Raw genomic sequence first — 24,743 nt, forward strand, 5'->3', positions numbered from 1 at the left:
ACATAAAAAGAATGAGGCATAATGAAAGAAGTATACAGTGGCTGTATTTTAGAGAAATATTTTGTTTGGGGAGGTGGCTGGTATTAGTATAGAAGACACTGTGGCAAAATCTTTATAGGTTTCTGGCTGAATCTGTATGGGGAAATATGACTGGCACGGTTATGGAGACTTTTGTTGGCACTCTATAAAGGGCAGTGCGACTACATATTTTTGAACAATCCAGAAGAGTGGACAGCTCTAATATTAATCTTCAAATCTGTTTTACAAGGGATTCAAAAACTGAAAGATTAAATGTAGGAAAACCCTCTACGAATCTCCCTCACCACCCATCTTAGCCTTCAGAAAATTACAATGTAGGAGTAAATCCTACTGCTCGCTCCTGTGCCCCTTCCCCATCTGGGCCCTCTGCAGCTGAGCCGGCTACACAGGGAGGTTTGTCTGCCCATGGTTCAAATGAGCTTAGCTATGGGAGTGCACTCGTTTTTCTTATAAATCAATGCAATATCCACACAGAGCCCTTGTTCTCGAAACCCTCCTTATCAGCAGGTGTGCATATGCTTGTGTGTGTGATGAGCTCTTGCTCTTTAAAATTTTAGAATCCCTCTTGTCCATGTATATCCTTGCACAGATAAGTGATGTGGTATTTTAGTGTTAGAACTATAAATCTTAACTCTTTATTAAAATCAGTTCCTGGTTCTCTTCACTTCATTAACTTTAACCATGGCAAGTCATCCAACCGGGTAGAATATAACCTGCAAAATTTTAAGAGGGACAGTTTTTAGTGTTTATGGCCATTGGCCCTGACCCCTTACCACACTCAAGGATGACACAGTAATGAAATCGGACTTAGTGGCTGTCAAAAGAAACATAACTTTACTCCACATGGGGAAACGAGCATAGCGGTTGCAATCCAGGACACAACTTGGCGGCTACAGAATATGCTACACAGCGTAACGTTTGCAGTCACAAATAGGGACAGAGCAGTTTTTAATTGGTACAGAGCTTGGCGGTTTTAGTCTCCTAATGAGTATATAACAGCTCATGGGACTTGCGGTACACAGGGTCTACATAGTCTTCCTCTGGCTGAGTCTCTGGTCACGCTCTGTCTCTGGCAGGAATCCAGTGAGCTTCCGCACACATGAAAAGAACCCGCAAATATTTCCCATGTCCCCACCTTGTATGTAAAATAAATATGGCTTGACAATTGAAGACAGAGTGGCAACACAACAAACATATGAACAGCAACGCAATATAACATGTGCATAACAATGAGGAGACAATCCAAGTTCACTATTGTGAAGCAGCTCTGAACAAACCATGGCACTACAACACATACAAAAATACAAAAAGCAGCACTATTGGCAAAAAATGTATACAATGATTAAACACTACCCTAGTTTCAAATAGCAGCTTAACACGTGAAAATAGCTTTTGTAAAGGTATATACACCGTGTTCCAAATTACTATGCACATTGGATTTAAGTGTCATAAACATTTAATTATTCGTTTTTCAATTAAACTCATGGATGGTATTGTGTCTTAGGGCTCTTTGGATCATTGTAATCAATCTCAGATACCTGTGATAATTAGTTTGCCAGGTGTGCCCAATCAAAGGAAAACTACTTAAGAAGGACGTTCCACATTATTAAGCAGGCCACAGGTTTCAAGCAATATGGGAAAGAAAAAGGATCTCTCTGCTGCCGAAAAGCGTGAAATAGTGCAATACCTTGGACAAGGTATGAAAACATTGGATATTTCAAGAAAACTTAAGCGTGATCATCGTACTGTGAAAAGATTCGTGGCTGATTCAAACTAATTTTCAAACCGTGTTGTTTACCATGCAACCCTGGATGGTCCAGATGGATGGAGTAGTGGATGGTTGGTGAATGGCCACCATGTCCCAACAAGGCTGCGACGTCAGCAAGGAGGTGGTGGAGTCATGTTTTGGGTTGGAATCATGGGGAGAGAGCTGGTAGGCACCTTTAGGGTCCCTGACGGCGTGAAAATTACCTCTGCAAAGTACGTAGAGTTTATGACTGACCACTTTCTTCCGTGGTACAAAAAGAAGAACCGTGCCTTCCGTAGCAAAATTATCTTCATGCATGACAATGCACCATCTCATGCTGCAAAGAATACCTCTGTGTCATTGGCTGCTATGGGCATAAAAGGAGAGAAACTCATGGTGTGGCCCCCATGTTCCCCTGACCTCAACCCTATTGAGAACCTTTGGAGCATTCTCAAGCAAAATATCTATGAGGGTGGGAGGCAGTTCACATCAAAACAGAAGCTCTGGGAGGCTATTCTGACATCCTGCAAAGATATTCAAGCAGAAACTGTCCAAATACTCACAAATTCAATGGATGCAAGAATTGTGAAGGTGATATCAAAGAAGGGGTCCTATGTTAACATGTAACTTGGCCTGCTAAGTTTTTTTTTATTGAAAGAGCTTTTGATTTCTGTAAATATGACCTCCTGATGCTGCAAATTCAACAACTTACCATCTTAGTTCTCTTTACAACCTTTAAAATGTTTTGATCTCTGTTGTGCATAATAATTTGAAACAGTGCCTTTTGAGTTTTTTACTCCAAAAGCCAAATGGCGCTCCCTCCCTTCTGTGCTCTGCCGTGGGTCCAAGCAGCAGTTTATTACCACATATGGGATATTGCCGTAATCGTGAGAAATAGCTTTACAAGTTTTGCTTTTTATTCTTTATTCCTTGTAAAAATTACTTTTTTTTTTTTTCAGAAAAAAAGTAGTTTTTCTTTTCACAGACATATTTCAATAAATCTAGAAAAAGACCTGTCAGGTCAAGATGCTAACTATACCCCTAGATAAATTCCTTGAGGTTTGTAGTTTCCAAAACCACTTTTGGGGAGATTCCACTGTTTTGCATTTCTCTGGTAAAACCTTCTGTATTACAGAAAAAAATGTATTACAAATGAATTTCGGCAAAAAAAAATTAAATTTGTAAATTTCACCTCTACATTGCTTTAATTCCTGTGAAATGCCTAAAGGGTTAAGAAACTTTCTGAATGGCGTTTTGAATACTTTGAGGGGTGCAGTTTTTAAAATGGGGTGATTTATGGGGTCTACCTAGTACATAAGGCCCTCAAAGCCTCTTCAGTACTGAACTGGTCCTTGACAAAATAGCCTTTTGAAATTTTCTTGAAAATGTGAGAAATTGCTGCTAAAGTTCTAAGCCTTGTAACGTCCTAGAAAAATAATATAATGTTCAAAAAACAATGCAAATATAAAGTAGACATATTGCGATGTTAATTAGCAACAATTTTGTGTGGTATTACTATCTGTTTTACAACTAGATTACATTTAAATTTAGAAAAATTATAATTTTTGTAAATTTTCTTTAAATCATTAGGAGATTTGTTCAATAAAATTTGCATTCGGTTGATGGCTCCAACGGTTGATGGCTTCAAGATTATACTGACTGCCGGAATGCGGTGTATATACAAGATACCACTGAAACTTTATTCTTCTATCCAATTAGCTGGATTTAAAACATAATAACCATGGGGATGTCATGCTAATAAAACTTCCTTAAAGGGATCTTTCATCTTCCATGGCTCGACAAATTTACTATAATTTACGCCAGAAAGTGGCGTAGATTAGAGCATATATAAACTCTAGCTCATAGCTTCTCATGAATGGATGGCCAGAGATGTGCGGCCTCCTAATAATCTAGGTGCTTCTTGCTCCAGCACTGTTTAGATTAAAACTGGTGTATGAAAGCCCGGTATTAATTAATTTCCCCTATAGTCCTTTGTTTAACCTTTTTAAAACATAAAAAAACTATTAAAACTGGAGCTCCCAAATAAATATAAAGAGCACATAATATTCCTGACACCCCCATAAATACTAACTTAGTGTATGCAGTATGTCAACTACACCATGCATGCACCAGGAACATATCTTTTCCTTAATAGGTGAATTTAAAAGGAAAGAAAGATTTTTTTTCTTTACTTTAGGAAATTGTGGCATGTGAAGTTGTCTGTGTTAGAAGAGAAGCAGAAATGTCTGTCTTCTGTCAGGGCTTTGCAGTAAGTGCTTTCCTTTAAAAAAAAGCATTCCAGGAAAAACTTTTGTTGTTTCCTCCACTTGTAATGAACATGAGGTGACTAGTTCTATTAACCCCTTAAGGACACGGCCAATTTTGGCCTTGAGGACAGAGCAATTTTTTTAGATTTCCCTCTTTGCATCCCGACGCTCATAAATCTTTTATTATGTATTTGGTACAAATACATTATCGTTTAATTCCTATAAATGTAAATTTTGGCGAAATTGCAGAAAAAAAGCAGTTCCGCAGCAGTTTTAATTTTTATTTTTTTACACCATACACCGATCATCATAAATAATGTTATACATTGTTGTACAGGTTGTTACGGTCGTGGTGATATCAAATATGTCTATATTATTTCATGTTTTGGGACTTTTAACCCTTTCAAGACCGAGCTCATTTTGACCTTCATGACCAGCCCCATTTTCTCAAATCTGACATGTGTCTCTTTATGTGGTAATAACTCCGGAATGCATTTGCCTATCCAAGCGATTCTGAGACTGTTTTCTCGTGACATATTGTACTTTATGTTAGTGGAAAATTTGGTCAATAAATTCATTGCTTATTTGTGAAAAACACCAAAATTTAGAGAAAATTTGCAAAAATTATGATTTTTCTCATTTTAAATGTATCTGCTTGTAAAACAGATAGAAATACCATACAAAATAGTTACTATTTCACATATTCCATATGTCTACTTTATATTTGCAAAGTTTTTTGAACATTATTTTATTTTTCTAGGACGTTACAACGTTTAGAACTTTAGCAGCAATTTCTCACATTTTCAAGAAAATTTCAAAAGGCTATTTTTACAGGGACCAGTTCAGTTCTGAAGTGGCTTTGAGGGCCTTATGCACTAGATAGACCCCATAAATCACCCCATATTAAAAACTGCACCCCTCAAAGTATTCAAAATAGCATTCAGAAAGTTTCTTAACCCATTAGGCGCTTCACAGGAATTAAAGCAAAGTAGAGGTGAAATTTACAAATTTTATTTTTTTTGCTGAAATTCATTTGTAATACTTTTTTTTTCTGTAACACAGAAGGTTTTACCCGAGAAATGCAACTCAATATTTATTGCCCAGATTCTGCAGTTTTTAGAAATATCCCACATGTGGCTCTATTGTGATAATGGACTGAAATACCGGCCTCAGAAGCAAAGTAGCACCTAGTGGATTTTGGGGCCTCCTTTTTTTAGAATATATTTTAGGCACCATGTCAGGTTTGAAGAGGTCTTGTGGTGCCAAAACAGTGGAAATCCCCCAAAAGTGAGACGGTTTTGGAAACTACACACCTCAAGGAATTTATCTAGGGGTATAGTTAGCATCTTGACCCCACAGGTTTTTTGCTATATTTATTGGAGTTTGTCTGTGAAAGTGAAAATCTACTTTTTTTCTGAAAAAATATAAAAAAAAATAATATTTGCAAGGAATAAAGATTAAAAAGCACCCCAGAACTTGTAAAGCTACTTCTCCCGATTACGCCAATACCCCATATGTGGTACTAAACTGCTGTTTGGACCCACGGCAGAGCTCAGAAGGGAAGGAGCGCCATTTGGATTTTGAAGCGCAGATTTTGCTGGATTGGTTTTCAGTTCCATGTCGCGTTTGCAACGCCCTGGATTAAGCAAAACAGTGGAATCCCCCCAAAACTGACCCCATTTTGAAGACTACACCCCTCAAGGAATTGTTCTAGGGGTATAGTTAGCATTTTGACCCCACAGTTTTTTTGCTGAATTTAGTGGAATTAGGCCGTGAAAATGAAAATCTACTTTTTTATGAAAAAACATAGAAATGTTTAATTTTTACAATGAATAAAAGGAGAAAAATTACCCCAAAATTTGTAAAGCAATTTGTCCTGATTACAGCAATATGCCATATGTGGTAATAAACTGCTGTTTGGAGCCACGGCAGGACTCAGGAGGGAAGGAACAATATTTGGCTTTTGGAGCTCAAATTTAGCTGGAATAGTTTTCGGGTGTCATATCGCATATGCAAAGCCCCTGAGGTACCAAATCAGTGGAAACCTCCCAAAAGTCCCTTTAGGGGACTGGAACGAGCGATCATTAGGTCGCTGGTACAATACACTGCAATACTAATGTATTGCAGTATAATGTCATTTTACAGGCTCCTGTAACAGCGCGATCGCTGTTCCTGTCCGTTAGTCCCGGGTGTCAGCTGTAATACACAGCGGACACCTGCAGAATATGGAGCGTGCACAGCGCATGAGCCCGCTCCATAAATAACTTAATAACATGTCGTGGTGCGCCAAGGAGTTAATGCGAAGCGGATGGTGCAAAGTGAAAATTACAATTTTCCACTGATATGCCATTTTAATGCACAATATATTGTGCACAGTTTGTGCCACTGAAGACAAATACCTCATACAATGTTGAGCGGGTTCTCCCGGATATAAAATGTCATATATGTGGACGTAAGCTGGTGTTTGGGCACACTGTGGGGCTCAGAAGGTAGGGAACACCATTTGGCTTTTGGAGCGCAGATTTTGCTTGGTAACTGTTCTGTTTGGGGTTTTGCTGGTATTTCAGTTTATGATGTGGGGGTATATGTAATCTGTGCGGAGTACATCAGGGCATAATAAGAGGGTATAATAATTGGGTACATAAATAATAATTCGCAGATATGTGGCCGGTGTCGCACTGATAAATGGCGCCCGATCTTATCCGCTTTTGGAACACTCTGCACATTTTGCATCGCCATATTCTGAGAGCCAGAACTTTTTTATTTTTTCTCCAACGGAGTTGTGTGAGGGCTTATTTGTTGCGGGACAATCTGTACTTTTCATCAGTACTATTTTAGGGTACATGTGATTTTTTTTAATCACTTTTTATTAGATTTTTTTGGAAGCAAAGTGACAAAGAAGCATACATTTTGACAATGTTTTTTGTATTTTTTTTTTTTACAGTATTCACCGTGCGGTATAAATGACATTTTACTTTATTCTGCGGGTCGGTACGATTACGGCGATACCATATGTATATAGGTTTTTTATGTTTTGTGGCGATTGCGCAATAAAATCACTTTGATAAAATTATTTATTTTTTGTGTCACCATATTCTGAGAGTCATAATTTTATATTTTTCCGTCAAAAAAGCGGTGTAAGGACTTGTTTTTTGCAGGACGGGTTGTAGTTTTTATTGGTACTATTTTGGGGTACATGCGACTTTTTGATCACTTTTTATTCTATATTTTGGGAGGGTTGATGACCAAAAAAAGTGATTCTGACATTGTTTTTTAATTATTTTTTTTGCGGTGTTCACCGTGCGGGAAAAATAATATTATAGTTTTATAGTTTGAGTCGTTACGAACGCGTTGATGCCAAATATGTGTACTTTTTTTTAACATTTTCATTTTTTTCCTATATAAAAGTCTTATTATAGGAAAAAAAGCATTCTTTTTTTTTGTAACTTTTATAACTTGTTTTTACACTTTTATAAAACTTTTTTATTACTTTATTTTTTACTTTTTACTTGTTTTACTTGAAGCCTGGCAGCCCTGATCGCTGCTATAATACATTACACTACCTAAGTAGTGTAACGTATTATAAACTGTCAGTGTGACGCTGAGAGTCACACTGACAGGAAGCTTATGAGAACCAGCATCCAGCTGGTTCTCATAGGCTGCTGTGCATGGCAGACCCGGGGGCTGTTATATGGCCCCCGGTTCTGCCTTATAATCGACTGCAGCACCAGCAATCGGTCCCCGGTAAAGTTTGTTGTAGCAACAAACTTTCCAGTTCGTTGCTACAACACACTTTCCCTGCTTTCACATGACCGGGACCTGAACTAATCAGGTCCCGATCACATCTCCGGGACCAGAGGCAGGTGATAATAGCGCGATCCGGGTGTCAGCGCTGCTCTGAGACACCCGGATCGCGCTTTTAACACCCACCGTGAATTCACGTCGGCACTGCACAGAGCCCAGCAAGTGCCGACGTGAATATACAGTGGGCGGTCGGGAAGCGGTTAAAAAGTTTATTTATTATAAAAAAATGTGTGTTTCTGTGTATTTTTTTACTTTTTATTTATTTATTATTAATTTTTTTTTACATTCATTTAACTTTTTTTTTTAATCCCATAAAGGGATTTATCATTTTGATTTTTATTTTGTAACTGTAATGTACTGGCATAGATCCATATGCTAGTACATTAGCTTGTTACTGATCGTACACAGGCAGTTGTTAAGGCATACCTCAGTATGCCCTAACAACAGGAAATATGTTCAGACAGCCCTGGGGTCCTTCAATGGACCCTGGGCTGTCTGGCCATATGAGTTGTGGGCTTTGATTGCGTCACAGTTATCTTCTGTGACATGAGCAATGTGCAGTCCCCCCACCTTGAACGCCGCGATCAGCTTTCATCGCGGCGATTTAAGGGTTAGCGGCGGAGAGAAGATGTTTCTCTCCTCTCCGCTGTCAGAGCGGGGCCGTGGCTGTATATTACAGCCGTTGACCCGCTCTCGATCGCCTGCAGAGACACAGGACGAGAATGCTCGTCCTAATGCGCAAAGTACTCGCCGCTCAGGACAAGCATTCTCGCCCTGTGTCGGCAACCAGTTAAATTACTTACCGTTCCGGTCCCCTGTTGTAGCATGTGACTATTACGAGAAGTCCATCTCTATGTATTCCTATGAGACGATCAATGTGAGTCTCATAGGAATGCATAGAGAGATTAATTTTTTGGCCCTTTCATAAGAGCCTGTATGATTTGGAGATTCAGAGTCACGTTGTACTCGGAGGAGGACTGGAATGAAGGTGATGATTCCCTGAATTAAGCAATAATTAAGAAAATGTATGTAACTGTTATTTACCTCATGTACATTACAAAGGAAAGGATAATAGTTTTTCTCACAGGGCTTCTTTAGGATCCCACTTTCCTCCTCTCTCCCTTCTACATCATCTGTTGCCACTTTGGTCTGGTGGTTTGTAACTTACTTCTTCTGCTCAGATCTTTCCAACTCTTCAGCAGATAGTTGGTGCAAACTAGTCACAAATAACAATACAAATATAAACAATCTAAAAGGCTCTTTCAGATCACAAACCCTTAGGCTGGGTTCACACAACCTATTTTCAGGCGTAAACGAGGCGTATTATGCCTCGATTTATGCCTGAAAATAGGGCTACAATACGTCGGCGGTCGCCGTGAAATGGCAAGTGGGCTTATACAATTTGAACAAAATGTTAATTAAGAACCTCATGTTCATGTTCATTGATTAACCCCTTAACGACAAGCAACGGATACATCCGTCACAAGCCGGTGCTAGTTCTTGCATAGCGACGGATATATCCGTTGCTCTGATCGCATGGGTACTGCCGATTCCAGCAGCTTAACCCATTAGATGCTACTGTCAATAGTGTCATCAGCATCTAATGTGTTTGACGGAGGGAGCTCCCTCTGTCACCTCATCGGCACCCCCGCGAGGAAATCGCGGGGCGCCATTGGGTTTCCATGGCAGCCGGGGGCCTAACAAAGGCCCCCAGGTCTGCCTTCAGCAACTGCGTATTAGGACATGCCAGGCAATAATGCTTTGGTATACTAAATATACCAAAGCATTATATAAGCAATCAGCAGATCGCATGGTGAAGTCCCCTAGTGGGACAAAAAAAAGTAAAACATTTAAATAAAGCTTATGAAAAAAATAAATAAAAAAGATTACAGTAAAAATAAAATAAAACCACCTTTTTCCCCAAAAAGTGGTTTTATTTAGTAAAAGTGTAAAAAAAAATTATAACATACACATATATGGTATTGCCACGATCGTGACAACTCAAACAATAAAGTTAACACATTAATTAAACCACTGGGTGAATGGCGTAAAAAAAAACACAAAAAAACAATGGCAAAATTCCTGTTTTTCTCCCATTCCCCCCCTAAAAAATAAAATAAAAGTTTTAATTAATAAGTCCCATGTACCCCAAAATAATACCAATGAATACTAAACCTTGTCCTGCAAAAAACAAGCCCACATATGGCTACATCGACGGAAAAATAAAAAACGTTACGACTCTTGAAATGCGGCGATGCAAAAATGTAAGTTTTTTTTTAAAAGGGTTTTTAATTTTGCAAACATAGAAAGACATAAAACCTTTACATATTTGGTATCCCTGTAATCGTGCCAACTCCTAGAACAAAGGTAACATGTTATTTATGCCGCATAGTGAACGGTGTAAATTTATAACGTGAAAAACCATGCTGGATTAGCTGTTTGTTTTCAATCATTTCCTAAAATAAAGTTATTAAAAGTTAATCAATATATTATATGCACCCAAAAATGGTGCAATTAAAAAATACAAGTCGTCTCGCAAAAAAAAAGCCCTGGCTATGTCGACGGAACAAAAAAAAAGTTACAACTCTTAGAATGCGACAGTGAAAAAACAAAAAATAATCTTTGGTCATTAACGCGCAAAAGTTCTTGATCATTAAGGGGTTAATATTGTGGATATGCGGTCCTTGTTTCTCCTCTTCAACCAGTAAAATAGTGTTATGATTGCAGCCTCAGCTGCTGAATCCTGCTGCCATATACTTTCCCAGTCAATGCTGCTTGCGGCCTCCTCCATAACTGCTATCCTCCATCTCCTCTGTGGGCCACTACTGTAGTGCAAGCATGCACTCTATCCTTTTTCTAAAGGGTCAGCACACCAATACACCCATCTTTTTCAGGTACATTAGCTTCCTAGTACTGCTTTTTTTTTTGTTTAGAATTATCAGTTGCTGACCCCGCTTGAATTTGACCTTGTCCTATCTGCCGTCTGCCATAAAAATGTTGTCTGCTCACCGAGATCACTGTGATGATTGTCCCTGCCCTGACCTCTTGCTCTGATAACTGTGAGTGATCGTCTGACGGCAGCCCTGAACTTCGCTAGTACGGACCCTACACCTAGTCTTCTGTCTTTTTATATTTCACCTGTCCACATTTACCATTGCCAACAGAGACTACTCTGGGGGCAGCCACATGGGTGTTCTGGCAGCCCACAACTCTGTACCGAGGTTAAAGGGTGAAAACCTAGCAATCACAGGTTTCACTCCCCAGTTTAGCCCCATGCTAAATCTGCTGGCAACACTAATCTCTATGGGCCCCATTACAGTTTGCTAAGGCCATGGATCCTGCAGGCGTTCTTTCCCAAGAATTTTCAGAGACAATGTATCTGCCAGGATGAATCGTTTCAGTTGTTGTAAAATGGGTCTCCTTGCTTAAATGCCTTGACATCTCCTGCTATCTAATCTGTAGCGCAAATTCAATGAACTCAAGCAGCTACCTACAGCCCTGGTTTACACCTACCTATTCAATCTCGCTATGATGGCAACTTTAAATCAGTGCACAGTCCACTTTAAAGTAACAGCGCATTAGTTTGCTGCTTATAGGGCCATGGAGGCCTACGTCTTGTCAACAGTCTGGAGAAGCGCTGGCCAGGGTATCGCCTTTATGGGAACAAAATTACCCATTCATGTCTAATGTACAAGCGTTCCTATCTACATTTAAAAAGATTTTTGAATAACCTGGTTGGGCACCATATGTGACTTCCTCCTTAATCAGACTCCGTCAAAACACTTCATCTATTGGGCAATGGATCTCTATCAATCTCTAGTCACCCGTTATCAGATCCCTGTTCTCCAGCTGGACAAGCCTCTTTCCATTGCTTCAGTGGATGGAGAATTATTGCCGGAAATCTTCCGCCATGTTACTTAACCCCTTAATGACGTGGCCTAGTTTGGGCCTTAAGGCTCAGAGCCCATTTTTCAAATTTGACATATGTCACTATATGTTGTAATAACTCTGAAATGGTTTTACCTATCCAAGCGATTCTGAGACTGTTTTCTCGTGGCACATTGGACTTTATGTTAGTGGTAACATTTGGTCAAAATATTCAGTGTTTATTTATGGAAAATAGCAAAATTTAAATGTATCTGCTTGTAAGACAGATAGTAATACCACACAAAGTAGTTACTAGTTCACATTTTCCATATGTCTACTATATGTTGGCATAATTTTTTGAACATTCTTTTATTTTTCTAGGACGTTACAAAGCTTAGAACATAAGCAGCAATTTCTCATATTTTGAATACAATTTCAAAATCCTGTTTTTTTTTAGGTACCAATTCAGTTCTGAAGTGGTTTTGAGCATTTTATATATTAGAAACCCCCATAAACACCCCATTTTAAGAACTAGACCCCCTCAAAGTATTCAAAATAGCATTCAGAAAGTTTCTTAACCCTTTAGGTGTTTCAGAGTAATTTAAAGCAAAGTAGAGGTGACATTTACACATTACTTTTTTTTGTCAGAAAATCCTTGTTATTCCATTTTTTTTCTGTAAAACAGAAGGTTTTACCTGAAAAACGCAACTCAATATTTATTGCCCAGATTCTGCAGTTTTTAGAAATACCCCACATGTGGCCCTAGTGTACTAATGGACTGAAGCACCGGCCTTAAAAGCAAAGGAGCACCTAGAGGATTTTGGTGCCTCCTTTTTATTAGAATATATTTTAGGCACCATATCAGGTTTGAACAGGTCTCATTGTGCTAAAACAGTGGAAAACCCCCAAAAGTGACCCCATTTGGCAAACTACACCCCTCAAGGAATTTATCGAGGGGTATAGTGAGCATTTAGACCTCCAACGGGTTTTTTGGTGCATTTTTTTGGAATTAGGCTGTGCAATTGAAAATCACATATTTTTCCAATAAAAGGTAGACATTTTTCATTTTTACAAGGAATAAAGGAGAAAAAGCACCCCAACATTTTAAAAGCAATTTCTCCTGATTACGGCAATATCCCATATGTGGTCATACACTGCTGGTTGGACAAACAGCAGGGCTCGATGTAGCTGGATAGGTTTCTGGGCGCCATGTCACATTTGCAGCGCTACTGACGTACCAGTGCAGGGGAAACCCCTTAAAAGTGACCCAATTTTGGAAACTAGACCTCTTGAGGAATTCATTGTAGTTTTCATGGTGTGCATCCGACTTTTTGATCAGTTTTTATTAAAAAAAATTTATGAGGCGAGGTGACTACTATTGTACAATTCTACTATTGTTTTAATTTTATTTTTTTACAGCATTCACCATGCACTATAAATGATTTATGAACTTTATTCTGCTTAGCAAAACGATTACGGTGATACCATATGTTTATAGTTTTTTTTATGTCTTATGGCGTTTGCACAATAAAATACTTTTTTATAAAAAAATCATTTATTGTTTGTGTTGCCATATTCTAAGAGCCATAACTTCTTTATTTTTCCATTAAGAAGGCGGTGTGCGGGCTTGCTTTTGCGTAACGAACTGTACTTTTGATCAGTAGCATTTTTTGGGTACATCCGACTTTTTGATCTCTTTTTATCCCATTTTTTGGGAGGTGAAGTGACCAAAAAATTGTGAATTTGGTATGGTTTATTATTTTGTTTTACTGCGTTCACCGTGCTGGATAAATAACCAAATAGTTTTGTATTTCAGGCCGTTATGGACGCAGCGATACCAATTATGTATAGTTTATTTATTATTATTTTTTTTTAATAATAAAGGACTGATAAGGGAAAAAGGGGGATTTTAACTTTTATTACTATTAAACTTTTATTTTTTTTATTTTTATACTTTTTTTTTACTATTTTTTTTTCCCACTAGGGGACTTGAGGGCAGGAGGCCCTGATCGCAATTCTAATACACTGCACTACATGCATAGTGCAGTGTATTAGAGTTGTCAGACACTCACTGACAGCAAGCATAGTGGGTCCTGACTTTGTCAGGACCCACTAGGCTTCCGTAGATGGCATAGCTGGAGGCCATTGTTAGGCCTACGGTTGCCATAGCAACCATTGGTGCACGTGATAATGTTGCGAGATGTCAATGGTGCTTTAACCCCTAAGAAGCCGCAATCGCTATTGAACGCGGCTTCTAAGGGGTTAATCGGCGGGCACCACCACAATTGGTCCCTGCACACTGAGCTGTGATAGCCTACTGTCGGAAACAGCAGGTATCACAGCTCAAACACACGCCGGGGAAAGATGGCGCTGTGTAAAATCAGGTCAATACTGAGATGAACGCAAATGATGCGCTCAGCACGACGTAATAGTACTGAGCTGAGCGGGAAGGGGTTAATGTATAAACAATGTACTCAAAGTTGTTGTAGTGTGGGGCAAACATGTTATTATTTTTTTCTACATAATGAGAGGGCCACGCTAAAGTTTCATCTGTCAGAAGATTGATTATAAACGATAACTGTTTCCTTTCACTGGTAAATGGAGGGGGTTGCATTTGAAAATGTTTACAGCATTGATTAAGGAAACCTCTGTAGTGGCGACAGTCACCACTGAGCTTTGATGGTTAGTGACATGCGTAAACTTGAATCTGAGCCACGCATATCAAGAAGTTATTTTTGTAATTGAACAATCTTTCATTGTTGATATCGCACTAGATTTTGCAGCTGAGAAAATTTTCCTTGATAAATGGTGCCAAATTCTTGTAGTTCGGCAATTTGTTACTTCATTGTTGTCAGAGGACCAGTTCCAGCGGACTTCATATTAGGCCAAACACTTCTGTCAAGATCTGTAGCATATTCGGTGTTCAGTGGCTGAAGCATTCAGATAGGAGTGTGCTAACAGCAAGAGTAGTCATGTAACAGTCGAGGTTCAGTACAGAGATAAGCAACAACAGGTTTAGTGTGAGGCAGAGACGTGGTCATCAAATAATCAAAGTTTGACACACATATATGTGGCAAAATGTTATAGAATGAGTCATAGACGTGCTTAGGAAACAATCCAAGTTCGTTACACAGATAAGCCACAACAGGTTGTAGAGAGGCAGCATAGAATTTTAAAGGATGTGAAGAACTGGAATACTGCATTTACAGTAAAGAGTTGGAAAATTACACTAGGCTTTTCTCAGGCACATTCTAATTGTGGTACAGATAAGAAAGAATATTTGAAATGGTGTGCATGCAATGTAAACTGCAAAGATGAAATAGTATTTTTTTCGGGGTTAAAATACCGTTCAGTTGAAAAATATATTTTTAGGGTTACAGGGAAAACAGGAAATCATATATGGCTTGTGATTGCTGGTGCTTCTGCTTCTTGAATTGGTGCCCAGAAATGAATTGCAGTCTAGAAAACACTAAAACTTTGTAAAGAGTATAAATGATGCCTCTATTAATACAGAATCTTGCTGGGCTTAAAAGCAGCAGAATAGTATTGAAAGCTATTATTAAGCCTATTATCTACTGATACAGTAAATTTGGCAGTACAAATGTCTAGAATACACATAATTAACAAAAGGCTTTTAAGGGAACCTGTCTCGTTGAAAATTCAGATCAATCTGCGGGCATCATGTTATAAAGAAGGAGTAACGGAGCACGTTTAAGTATATTTTTGTATCAAAATATTCAGTATAATTTTTACTTGTTCATTTAAATCTCTGCTCATTCTAGGTTTAGGAGTCCAGTGGGTGGTCCTAATCACTGTTTGATAGCTATCTCTGTATTCACACTGATACAGGAAAGGCTGTCAATCACTGTGCAGGACCACCCACTGGACTCCTAAGCCCAGAATGAGCAGAGATCTTAATTAATTAACTATAAATTCTACAAAATCTTTTGCTACGAAAATATACATCAACCTGCTCACCTACTCCTGCTCTATCACATGCTACCTGTAGGTTGATCTGCCTTTTTAATGTGACAGGTTTCCTATAAGATATGTGGGATATGTATTTGGTAATAGTTGGTTATTAATTTTGTTGCTTACCAATATGACTACAGCGGTATGTATGACTGAAAGGGAATCTCCTCTCAAGAAATTTAGGGAGACTGAGTGATGGAAATAAGCAGATATGCTTAGCTTGGTGTAAAACCATCAGGTCTGGGATTTGCATTATTGATGTGGATGGGAGAGATAAGATATTGCTGGAACAGGCACTAAACTGTAAGGGTATGTGCACATGATAGCAGGCATTTACGTGTGAAAAGACAGACTGTTTTCAAGAGAAAACAGCTGCCTCGTTTCACACGTAAATGCTCCACCTCGTATTATGCGAGGCGACTGTGACGCTCGTAAATCTTGAGCTGCTCTTCATTGAGTTCAATGAAGAACGGCTCAAATTACGTTGCAAAGGAGTGTCCTGCACTTCTTTGCCGAGGCAGTCAATTTACGCGTCATCGTTTGACAGCTGTCAAACGACGACGCATAAATTACAGGTCATCTGCACAGTATGTCGGCAAACCCATTCAAATGAATGGGCAGATGTTTGCCAACGTATTGTAGCCCTATTTTCAGACGTAAAATGAGGCATAATATGCCTTGTTTACGTCTGAAAATAGGTCGTGTGAACCCAGCCTAAGGGGGGATTCACACGAGCGTGTATTCGGTCCGTGCGGGCCGCGTGGTTTTCACGCGGCACGCATGGACCAATACAAGTCTATGGGGCAGTACAGACAGTCCGTGCTTTTTGCGCAGCGTTTGTCTGCTGCGCAAAAAGCGCGACAGGTTCAATAACTCTGCGTATTTCGCGCATCACGCACCCATTGAAGTCAATGGGTGCGTGAAAAACACGCAGGTTGCACGGAAGCACTTCCGTGCGAACCGACTGAAACAGCGCACCAGCTGTCAAAAGGATGAATGTAAACAGAAAAGCACCACGTGCTTTTCTGTTTCCGAACATCCAAATGGAGTGTCTTTGCGATGAGCGAAGCCGGACAAGCGAACAGAACTTCACCGGGTTCGGCCAAACTCGTTTTGGCCGAACCCGGCAAAAAAATTATCGGTGCGCGACGTCAGGAGATAGTCACTGTCCATGGTGCTGAAAGAGTTAAACTGTTTCAGCACCATGGACAGTGACTTCCGATCCCAATATACATGAACCTGTAGAAAAAAAAACGAAGTTCTGACTTACCGATAACTCCCGGCTTCTTCCTCCAGTCTGACATCCCGGGATGACAATTCAGTCCAAGTGACAGCTCCAGCCAATCACAGGCCAAGCACAGGCTGCAGCAGTCACATGGACTGGCGCGTCATCCAGGGAGGTGGGGCCCGATGTCGAGAGGCGCGTCACCAAGGACGCGTCACCAAGGACGCGTCACCAAGGCAACGGCCGGGAAGTTCTCGGTAAGTACGAACTTTTTCTTTTTTTTCAACAGGTTTTTCGATATTGTGTTCGGCATTCACTGTCGAGGGTGCTGAAAGAGTTAGCTCTTTCAGCACCTTGGACAGTGACGGGCGTCGACTAGCCTCATCTCTATGATGGCGGCTGCGCGAAAATCACGCAGCCGCGCATCATACACGGATGACACACGCAGCTGTCAAATGTTTTGTGCGCGCGCAAAACGTTGCGTTGTTTGCGCGCGCAAAAACGCAACGTCCGTCTGTATCTGCCCTAAGTGTAATTTTAGTAAGGTCTTCGAGCATTGCAGGCAAGTGGGTCTGTTCAGGGTGGTGCAGAGTAGTTTTTTTTTTGTAATAATGGGTTGACATAAGTTTGGGAAAGACAAACACTTTGATTTTAAAATTCTTAACTATTTGAGAGATAGAAGAGGCAGACCAAGAATCCATCTTATATTTTTGGGTCGGAGGAGTTTATAACTTTGAAAAATAATCTAAATACTAAGGTAGATGATCACAATCGAGGGCCAATTAAATTGATAATTGGTATAAGTTATCTCAAATCATCACTGGGTGTTTGAAATCGATCTCCTCAGGTTTAGAGAAGTTTATTTTGACATTGAAATTGAACCAGATTCTTTAAAAAAAAATTTCGGGTGGAGGACAGTTGGATACTACTTAGGAAAGCTACTGTAGAATGCTTAAGGCCTCATCACCCGACCATAGTGGTGTGCACGGCCCGTGACTTGCAGCTCGGACAGCCGCGGAGTGTCATCCGCGGCCGCCCACAAATCGCGGGCCATGCACATGGCCGCATGCATTTATTTCTATGAGCCTGGATTGCAAAACACGACCGTAATAAGACATGTCCGTTCTTTTTGCGGTCCAAGCTCCTGGGCAATGCACGGACCATAAAAAACCACGGTCGTGTGCATGGGCCCTTTGAAATGAATGGGGCTGCAATTCACCCACAGTTTTGCGGGTGAATTGCGACCGCAAAAATACGATCGTGTGGATGGGGCCTTATAGTTTGTGCGGGGATCTATTAGCAGTATGGAGACGCAGAGACTGCCTCAGAACACTGGGCTAGCATTAACCTGCATCATTCAAAATATACATTTTATAGGAACCATCAAAATCATAAAATAGTTAATACCACAAAAAAAATAATTCAGATGCAGACTGTAGACTTCAATTTCAAAAGGCAAGATAGGAACAATGCTAATAACTAATTTTATAGCAGAGCAGACAACTTTGTAAGTCTAATGAAATCAAGTAGTAAAAAAATTGTCCTGGGCATCAACATGACTATTAATTTTAATCAAAAGCAGCTTCTTGGATCAAACCTAATTATAATAATGACACAATTTAAGCTTTTAGCCTCATTTTATTGTTCACATATTTTACATTAACTTCCTTACAGTTCATAGTGACAAGTGATGATAATACTTTGTAGTGTAATCCAAAAGTTGAAAGCGTTCTGGTCAGCAGTGTAAGGGCATGACCACACATGGCGGAATTCCTCCGCAACTGTCCGCATCAATGCCGCACAGAATCTGCGTTGCAGATTCTGCAGCGGATCTGCACAAAATGTGCAGAAAATTGATGCGGACTGGCCGCTGCGGACTGCAGGAAAAGTGCTTCTCTTCTCCCTATTCAGTGCAGGATAGAGAGAAGGGACAGCACTTTCCCTAGTGAAAGTCAAAGAAATTCATACTTACCGCCCGTTGTCTTGGTGACGCGTCCCTCTTTCGGCATCCAGCCCGACCTCCCTGGATGACGCTCCAGTCCATGTGACCGCTGCAGCCTGTGCTTGGCCTGTGATTGGCTGCAGCCGTCACTTAGACTGAAACGTCATCCTGGGAGGCCGGACTGGAGACAGACGCAGGGAGTTCTCGGTAAGTATGAACTTATATTTTTTTTTACAGATACATGTATATTGAGATCGGTAGTCACTGTCCCGGGTGCAGAAACAGTTACTGCCGATCGCGTAACTCTTTCAGCACCCTGGACAGTGACTATTTACAGACGTCTCCTAGCAACGCTCCCGTCATTACGGGAGCCCCATTGACTTCCTCAGTCTGGCTGTAGACCTAGAAATACATAGGTCCAGCCAGAATGAAGAAATGTCATGGTAGTAAAAACAATACGCTCCGCAGCACACATAAGATCTGCGGACTTCATTGCGGAATTTTGACTCTCCATTGAAGTCAATGGAGAAATTCCGCCATGAGTCCGCAACCAGTCCGCCACTGCTCCGCAACAGACAGAGCATGCTGCGGACACCAAATTCCGCTCCGCAGCCTATGCTCCGCAGCGGAATTGTACGCATCGTGTAAACGAACACTGCTAAATTAAAGTGAAAGTCAATGGAGAAACGGCTCCGCTGCGGATTAACGCTGCGGAGTGTCCGCAGCGGAATTTAAGTGAAATTCCGCTATGTGTGAACCCGCCCTAAGGCTGGATTCACACACGGCTTTTCCCATGGTGTTTTCATTGGCATTTTTCACAGTGTTTTTTAGGTCAGAAACTTTGCATTTAGATGTTGCTTTATAACATAGTGAAGTATTAAAAAGTCTACATACACAGCATTTTAGTTTGTGGCATTTTATTGTAGTTTTTTGTGGGGTTCAGCCTGCTCTTGGTATATCGTTTTATTCTGGAATTTTTCCCATAGACTTCTCTAAAAGACTTGAAAGACACCAAAAAAAAAAAGCATGTTTGAAATGTTTTCAAATAAAAAACCCCAGCAAAAAATGCAAGTAAAGAAAGTAATAAAATGCATTTTACATTTAAAAAACAGTACAATGCATATACATTCAATATTTTTTATTAAATATTTTGATTAGGAAAATGTCAATTCTACAAATAATCAAATAAATAAATATGAAATATACTGCTGAAGACTATAAATGTGTCTCTTCTGGTAGTTTACATATATGTATTCCAAGTTAATAAAAAATGATACCTACTTCAGAATTGTTTCCATGGTATCACTTTCTATCACTTATTTTTAATAGATTAGATAACAAGATCAAAGGTGTTCTAGCTGTTACAGCTAATGTTGCCAGGCAACACTTAAATCGAGAATTCAGTAGAACATAAAAAAATACCCAACAGATCTTTTCTCACTTCTAGATTCAAATATTATATTTAGTTATTTATATTCCTATTCATTTACTTATGTATGTATTGGTTATAATATAACTTATAATTGATGGTGTGGTAGGGCAGACATCTGGAATTAATATTTACTACTAGAACATTTGATGATATGTTGTTGTAAAGTTGCTAGTACAGTTGCCAATAGAGACAAGTGAATTTATTGGCTCAATATGCAAAGCCCAGTGGATATTACAAGGATATAATAAGGGCACGTGGTGGATTTTCTGCGGAATTCCGCTGCAACAGGCCGCAGCGGAAATCCGCAGCAGACTTTTTTCCTGTGGTTTCTATAACTTTTTAGGTAACTTAGTGCCGATGTTGCAGATTTTAACTGCAGATTTCAGCCTATGCAATGCAAAGACTGAAGTCTGGCGCAAGTCTGCTGCAAAATCCGCCACGTCTGGACGAACTGTCAGAAATGCAAATTTTGTTGTAGATTCATTGCGGAACTGCTGCAAATTTGCATCAAAATTCACTGCGGAAAATTTACGCCAGGTGGCCGCTACAGCGGTAGTTACGCCGCCTTCTAGATAGGGCTCCGTCTAGAAGCAGAAACCCCGGCAAGACTCTGGCCGGTGATTCCACTCCTGGAGGAGCCATGACGGCAGCGTCAGCACCCGGCGGCCGAGTGGGCTCCCTCAAGGGTAGTGACGCCAGCCCTGGAAAACAGCCTTAAAGGGGTTGTCCGAGATATATTTTTACAGTAAATTTAAACCCACAATGCACATATTTACAGTTTAATAATATACTTACCTGTGCAATCTTGCTTCTGTTCTCCGCCCTGGCTGTTCTTTTCTTCGGATCACATGACTTCTGACGTCACTTTTTCCTCCTCCTCCACTGTCGTGTCGTATCCCGATCACATGGTCTCGCCCCAGAGAGACCTCGGATGGGATACGACACGTCACTGGTGACGTGTCGTTTCTGCGGGTGCTGGTTGCTTAGTGCCCACCCAGCCTATGCAGCTTTTCACTGTGAGCGCGCTTATGCGTGTTCACAGTGAAAAAGGACGGCACCTGGGACTAGCACAGTTTATGTGGTACAGTGGCAGCATCTGTACTTTTACTTCTTACGCTGCCAAAGCCTACACATAGTAGGCTTTGATAAGGATTCTATAACACGCAGCACACGGGCCGCATGCAGCCTTGCAGCCCAGCTTGTAGCTTTCCTTAGCGTGGGAAAGCTACAAGCAGGGCTGTGACTGGTGAGTCTTACAGTCACTTCCAGTGCACACTGCATGTGGCAGCAGCGGCAGCCAGTCTGACTGAGTCTCTGACCAGTCACTACCCACACGCAGCAGACACACAGACGTCGCTTTTCTGACGGAAGAGAGGTAAACGTATAGAAACGCTAGTGTGAAAGAAGCCTTAGGGCCTGTTCACATCAGCGTTGGCTTTCCGTTCCGGGGTTCCGTCTGAGGTTTCCATCGGGTGAACCCCGCAACGGAAAGCCAAATTGAAACCACAGCTTCCGTTTCAGTCACCATTGATATCAATGGTGACGGAAACATCGCTAATGCTTTCCGTTCGTCACCATTCCGTCTGGTTTCTGGTTTTCCGACGGAATCAATAACGCAGTCAACTACGCTATTGATTCCGTCGGAAAACAGGAAACTAGCCGGAATGGTGATGAACGGAAAGAATTAGCGATGTTTCCGTCACCATTGAGATCAATAGTGACTGAAACGGAAGCTGTGCTGTCAGTTTCACTTTCCATTGCGGGGTTCACATGACAGAACCCTCCGACGGAGCCCCGGAACGGAAATGAACGGTGAGGTGAACAGGCCCTAAGTTGTTATTATTTGTTTTTTACAGGTTGGGTCCTTGGTACTACATGAAGTTCAAGGACTACTTCAATGACACCTTTTTTATTTTGAATAAAATCGTTAACCAGTGTTGTGTGTGTTATTTTATTTCATTCCAATATTTTTTCTATGTCCTCATTTATTTCAAAATGTATTACTAGTGCATTATTAATGGCCACTGTCTAAGGGCGGATTCACACGAACGTGATTTACGTCCGTGCAGCTCGTGTGGTTTTCACACGGGTCGCACGGACCTATACAAGTCTATGGGGCAGTGCAGACAGTCCATGAGTTTTGCGCAGCGTGAGTCTGCTGCGTAAAACTCATGACATGTTCTATATTTAGGCGTTTTTCGCACATCACGCACCCATTGAAGTCAATGGGTGCGTGAAAATCACGCGCACCCCACGGAAGCACTTCCGTGGGACGCGCGTTATTCGCGCAACAACAGTAAAAGAATAAATGTAAACAGAAAAGCACCACGTGCTTTCCTGTTTACAAACATCCAAATGGAGTGTCATAATGATGGCGGCTGCGCGAAAAGCACGCAGCCGCGCATCCATATGAATATGACACACGGAGCTGTCAAGTGCCTTTTGCGCACGCAAAACCCTGCGGTGTTTGCGTGCGCAAAACGCACGGGCTCGTGTAAATCCGCCCTAACAGCGTCCATTAGTAAGGCTTCATACACACGAGCGTGTGTATTTTCCACGCGTTAAAAACTTGCGTCAATCCCGTCTGTGTGTGTGTGCGTTATGCATCAGTGTGCTTTTCGATTGTCATGCGTTATTCACGCACTCACAAAGCCAGCCCATTTTTTTCTTCTTTTTTCCACCAAATTGCTGCGTAAATCACGCACCAAACACGCGTGTGGGGTGCATGGTTTTCACGCACGTATTGACTTCAGGCCTTATTTACACGAGCATGTCCGTTTTGCGCACTCAAAAAACGCTGCATTTTGCGTGCGCAAAAGGCACTTAACAGCTCCGTGTGTCATCAGTGTATGATGCGCGGCTGCGAGATTTTCTCGCAGCCGCCATCATTTTGACACTCTGTTTGGATGTTTGTAAACAGAAAAGCACGTGGTGCTATTCTATTTACATTCAGAGAATGACAGCTGTTACGCGAACCACGCAGTTCGCACAGAAGTGCTTCCGTGCGACCTGCGTGGTTTTCACGCACCCATTGACTTCAATGGGTGCGTGATGTGCAAAAAACGCATAAATATAGAACATGTCGTGAGTTTTACGCAGCAGACTCACGCTGCGCAAAACTCACGGACTGTCTGCACTGCCCCATAGCCTAATATAGGTGCGTACGACACGCGTGAAAAGCACGCGCGTCGCGCGCGCGCATATTACGCTCGTCTAAATGATGCCTCAATGTGAGTGTAGGTGCATGATAACGCACCAATAGAGGACAAGCAGTATGTTTCACGCAGCGGATACTCGCTGCGTGAAAAGTCACACATGTGTGAACGGCCCCATTGAAATAAATGGGTCGCATGTGTTGTGCGTTTTTGCTAAGCACAGCACACGGACATGATTCACGCTTGTGTAACTCGTGCCTAAGGCCTCATTCACAGCAGGGGGAATCTCGTCCGTGTGCTGATCGTCGAAACCACACGCAGCACACGCGACCCATTTATTTCAATGGGGCCGTTCACACCTGCGTGAAACATACTGCATGTCCTCTATTGGTGCGTTATCATGCACCTACACTCACATTGAAGTCAATGCGTGCGTGAAAACCACGCACCGCACACGCGTGTTTGGTGCTTGATTTACGCAACAATTTGGTGGAAAATGTGAAAAACATAATGGGGAGGATAACATTTGCTCGCCATCCTTCAAGAATGTCAGCAAGGAAACACAAGTCCAGTGAAGGATGTCAGCGGGGACGAGCAAGGACAGCTCACATGAACTCTTGGAAGGTACGTGCACGCTCATTGCAGCCTGCAACGCATGCAGGGAAAACAAGTTTCATCAGAAGGAAAGTTCAACAAACCAGACCTGAACTGCATTTAAACAAAGGGTATGTTCACACGAGGGCGTCCGTAACGGCTGAAATTACGGGGATGTTTCAGCCTGGAAACATCCCCGTAATTTCAGCCGTAACGGCATGTGCAGGCGCTTGAACGCCGCGTCAATTACGGACATAATTGGCGCTGCTATTCATTGGAGTCAATGAATAACGGCTCCAATTACGGGCAAAGAAGTGACATGTCACTTCTTTGACAGCGGCGCGTAAATTACGCCTCGTGTGAACAGACAAACGTCTGCCCATTGCTTTCAATGGGCAGATGTTTGTCAGCACTATTGAGGCGCTATTTTTGGACGTAATTCGGGGCAAAAACGCCCGAATTACGTCCGTAAATAGGCCGTGTGAACATACCCAAACTGTGCTAAATTCAAAGAAGAGATGTGGTAAGTAGATTTTTTTTTTTTTTAAATAATGCTTTATTTAGGTTGTCTGTATAAGTGGTAATGTATGACACAGTTTTTGAAAACATTTTGGTATCTCGGACAACCCCTTTAAAGATTGTATAGGGGGATAGAAAATGATATACCTATAGAATCCCTAATTTCATTTGCATGCAAAA

The sequence above is a fragment of the Rhinoderma darwinii genome, chromosome 4 (genome assembly GCF_050947455.1).
Source record: "Rhinoderma darwinii isolate aRhiDar2 chromosome 4, aRhiDar2.hap1, whole genome shotgun sequence".
Classification (NCBI taxonomy): domain Eukaryota; kingdom Metazoa; phylum Chordata; class Amphibia; order Anura; family Rhinodermatidae; genus Rhinoderma; species Rhinoderma darwinii.